Source organism: Pan paniscus, chromosome 4 (genome assembly GCF_029289425.2).
Source record: "Pan paniscus chromosome 4, NHGRI_mPanPan1-v2.0_pri, whole genome shotgun sequence".
NCBI lineage: Eukaryota > Metazoa > Chordata > Mammalia > Primates > Hominidae > Pan > Pan paniscus.
This window is the reverse complement of record NC_073253.2, coordinates 92,983,745-92,988,594: the sequence shown is the minus strand read 5'-3', so window position 1 is coordinate 92,988,594 and position 4,850 is coordinate 92,983,745. Positions and strand designations below refer to the sequence as shown.

At 40.8% G+C, this 4,850-nt stretch overlaps 1 pseudogene; it reads right to left on the bottom strand.

Moving 5' to 3' along the window:
* Positions 1-3,012: 3,012 nt before the first annotated feature.
* On the bottom strand, positions 3,013-4,034 carry LOC100980061 (palmitoyltransferase ZDHHC3-like; annotated as a pseudogene).
* Positions 4,035-4,850: the final 816 nt, after the last annotated feature.

Genomic DNA, 4,850 nt, shown 5'->3' with positions numbered 1-4,850 from the left:
AATATACTTATTGATCTGCTAGTAGTGCCAAACACTGAAATACCTTTTACATATTCAAAAATAAGTATGAGTTGAGGCTTTTTGCCCTCAAAGACGCATCAATCTAGGAAGAAGAAAATACAGGTAATTAAATAATATAATGTAAGTACATTCCTATCTGTGATTGTAAAAATTATAATCTCTCCTCTATATCTTCATGCAGCCCACAGTCCTAAAAGAATTCAAGCTCTCTGAAGACGTAGATGAGGAAGTAATTAGTTCTACACTGTAGTGAGGGAAGTTAGAGAAAATGTTTTAGAAATTAAAATTTTCAACGGACTCCTTCTGAATTTCATGGGGACTTGCACAACTTAAAACCCTTCTGGGAATGGAAAATATTTGCTGTTTGTTAAGACAAATTATTTTATTCAGTTTTTCTCTTCCATTCAATCACTTAGAGATTTAGATTGCAAGTAACAGAAATTCACTTAGAGTAAATTAGACCACATAAAATAAATTAGCTAGAATAGATGTGATGATCAAACCTAAGGAAATCAGAAGGACAGATCTTAGAAGAGAAACCAAAAAGGTTCTGGAGAACTCCTCCAGGATCTACATTACAGAAAGTGATGAATAGTTTCTTCAAAATGCTGTTATCGGGAAAAAAACAAATGGAGTTCCAATCCTATGTTAAAAGGATGACATGAAATATATATGCAAAATAGGCATGTCATAAATATATAATTTAAGAAATTATTGTGAAGCAAATACCATATAACAGCTGCTCAGATAAACAGAACATTTATCAGTACTATGTAAGCCTTTAATCTGTCCTTTCCTAATTAGAATCCACTCATTTATGACTTTGTGAAAATAATTTTCTTGCTGCTCCTAAACTTATGTAAAGTTCAAAAACAAGCAAACTATTATCTACTCTTTCTCACTATAATCAAAATCAAATTTTAGACAAGAAATAAGAGAAGAAATGAATAGAGAGTGAGAGAGAGAGAGAGAGAGAGAGAGAGAGAATGCATGCAGAGAGCAGGGAAGAAAAAGAGATTGACTCAGGTATTCAGGTTGACCAAGCTTGGAAAACATCCTCAGCCTTGACTGACAATGCTAATAAAGACTAGATCAAGAGAGAAATAGTACTTTAAGCAATACGTGATGTCAATAACAGCAGAAATGTGAACTCATGCTGGCCAGGAAAATTGATAAATGTCTACTATATCCATGAATTTTCCATTAGTGCCACAACAGCAAAAGTTCATATATAGTAAAAGATTTTCAAATGTCAGGAAACTGTCCAATTTAGGACCATATATCTTGACTCAATCAAAAATCAACATCTTGACTTTGACTTCTTCATGTTCTTTATATTGCAGAGTTCATTTAAGACCTCAATCAAATTCTACCGCTTCTAAGAAGCCAACTAAAGCCCTTGCAACTCTCCTCTAGACTAAAAGTTGGTATTTACCAGTCAGTATTACATTCTCTTTATGCTAACTTTTATTTTTTGGGAAAATTTTATTGCATTTTGTTTACATGTGGAAGCACTGACAACTGAAAAGACGCAGCTTGTTCCACTTACTTTTCTGAAAAACCGCATGGCTAGATTAACTTTCTCCCCACTCAGGACAGAATTGAATAAACCTTATCCACCACCCACCCCCCAGCAAAAGCTAAAAACAGGGAGTTGTGGCAATCACATAAAAAAACAAATCAATGTGTAAGAATTCCCAGTTGGTCAGTAATCAGATTTGTTCTTTTTGTACTTGGAGGGCACTCCCTACCTCCTCACCCCTCCCAACCATCACCACCTCCCTCAAAGGAGACACACAGAAAGTGCCTTCCAAATGGAAAACCTATTCTGTCCAGTGCCATAGGCTAAGGGATGGCCATCTGTCAACTTAGAAAGGTTGAGAGCTATGATGTCACCCCAGCATCATGGTCAGCTCCATACCAGGACAACAGCCTCAAAGGTTAAAATACAGATAACACACCAGCACATACACATTTATGGGTGTTAAATACCAGAAAGTGAATCCACTTTAGAGATTTATCGAATGAGGAAAAGAGGTTGCTGGTAGGGCTGTATGTGTTGGGCACTGGTGCCTGTTGCACTCAGAATTAACACTGCTTAACTGACATCATGCTGGGGAAAAGAGGGAGATAGAGTGGTAAGAGAGGAAGTAAACGTAACAAAGGAACACAGCTTGCCTGAAATTATGTAATTTTTTTTTCCTCTCTTGACTGTATAAGGCATTTTGAATTGGAAAAATGTCTTTCCTTCACACTCTTCCAAATAATCAGAGGGAATATAAAAGCTGATCCAGAATACAAATAAACCTGTTTCATCTCCCCCCCACCTCCAAAAAAAATTATTCTTCATACCCCAAGCCCATAAAGTACAGGGCAGGCAATTGATTTCCTAATTAGGAGGCAAACCATGTCCACCTCTGGGATGAGGCGGTTGTGCCAAGGGTCCCTTCTGAAAGCTCCAGCCCTGACTCTGACCTTTTCAGGCCTCAAAAGGTAAGCATCCATCTTCGGTGAAGTTTTAAGTCTCACTGGGGTGCCTGCCAGCCACTGCCTCCTGGGCAGTGGGAGGTCAGGACCCTCCTGGCTTTCCTATGCATCCCCTGCCAGGTGTCTAGACTGTTCCATCCACATGCAGCATTAAGCTTCATTCAGTTGGTAGAAGTGGGCACAGACCGGAGACAGCACCTTCTACATTGGTCATGCCAGACAGGCCACAGAGAGGAAACCAGAGGCCAGAAAAGTGATTTTAAAAGGAAAAGAAAGAGCAGCTTTTGTCACCCAAAACTTCAACAGGATGATATTTAAAAAATAAAATACGGGGACTTATTTTTTTCCTCTGCAATGATGTGCCATTTTACTTGAGACATTTAAAAAAAAGGTTTAAGAGTAGTTGTTTTTTTTGCTTTTTCGATTTAAACATTCATGGAAACAGATGGGACAGCAGTGCTGTGGTGTGGCTTGCGTGTAAGTGGCCACGCTGATCTGACTCCTTCAGACTTCACACTGGTATGGGCCTGCCTTCCCTTGATCTGGCATGGCAAAAAGTCTCCATCTGCCTAGAGAGAAGGGGTGGCCAAAAACAGTCATGCCAGACAGATGTCTGTTCATGATAAATGTCATGTTCATCCATTTTGGTTTCTTAGCCCATCTTCTCTCTTCCTTTTTCAATTGTCCTACAGCCATTTCCTCCATGCAGATGGAGTGCACCTGGGTCCCAAACATCACTGATGTGAAAATGAAGAAGAGCAGCCCCTCAAAGCACAGTGGGATGAGGAAGACCACCGTGGTGGGTGGAAAGAAGGAGCTACACTCTGTCAAACTGACTTAAAAGGGCTGCATTTTTTCATGAGGAGAGATACAGGCATCTGCCATTCCTTCCCTGTTCAGTTCACAGGCTTCGGGAGATTTGAGCAATCTTCTTCACAGCAATCCAGGAAGTGTAATCCACCATGATGAGGGCAGGCAAGGAAATGAGAGCTGTGCACATGATAAACAGGACAAAGCACTTCTGGTTGTTCTCTTTGATGCAGATGTTGACCCAGGGACAGTGGGGGTCCACCCTGCGAATGCACCCCTTACAAACACTGCAGCGGCAGGTTCGGTCAGGCTTGAGGCTGCAGCACTGGGACACGAGTATACCACATGCCTGGGCTTCATCTGTAAACTCTGGATGAATTATTTGTGGCATTTCATTTGGGCACTGCTCCGGTCTCTGTCAGCATGGCCTGGCAGTGGGAGGCCAGGGCCAAGAAAGTCAGCAGGTTGAACACAATTCCATTGATGGTGCTGTATGCATAGTCTTGGGATGGAATCAGCATGAAAAAGAGGACCACAAACTCCGCACAGAGGACCAGAAACCAGGTGATGATGGCACAGGCGATGCCACAGCCATCGTGGATAAGCCACACGGTTCTCATAGGACCAGGGTAGGGAGGTCGGACAGGCATCTCCAGCTATGGGTACTCTGGTTTCCTCTCAAAGTCTCTGAAGTGGTGGGTGGGGACCAGCACCATAAGCTATTCTGTCCCTACTGGCTTTGTGATGCAAGAGGCAGTTCCCCAATCTGAGGACCCTGTGGGGCTCCCGCCTTTACCATTGTCACCTCCACCACCGCATACCCTTGAAGTCCCCAACCCAGGTCCTGGCCTTGGACCCTGGCCATGGCTTCTCGGCTGGAGGCCTGCTGCTCTCTGGACTAGGCCAAACACGAGGCCTCTTTCTGCTAACTCTTAATATAATTTCCATTTAATGAGCATCTACTCTGAACTATGCACTATGCTAAACATTTGCAAGCACTAACTTTAACAGTAACCCCAAGAGATAGATAGATACTCTTATCATCCTCATTCTACAGAAGAGGAAAAGGAGGATTAAATATATTAAAAGAATTTTTACAAATTCTGTCTTCCTTCTTACATAATCCAGGGCACAAAGTCGAAGTGCACCGATCACCTGAGTGGTATGTTAGATACTCTTAACAGAGCTTGTAAGTACCAATATTAGAGGAGGAAATTTGGAAACAGAAAGAAACATTCTAAAAAGTAAACTGAAATGTGTTTGCCATTTTAAGGTATTCTATTGGAAACAGCATATGTTAAACAAGGATTAGTATCTTAAACCAGATTTGTCAGACTTTATGACAGGAAATATATTGAATTTGACAGCAAAAAAGATTTCCTTGTAGAAGTAAGTAATACCAAGAAACAGTACCTAGTTTTTGAGAAAATTTAAATTTAATTTTGTATCACCTATTATAAGATTTCTATTTCGCAGAATTTTGATATTAATTTGTTAAAAGATGACATATTCAGTGGCACATTGTTAGGTTA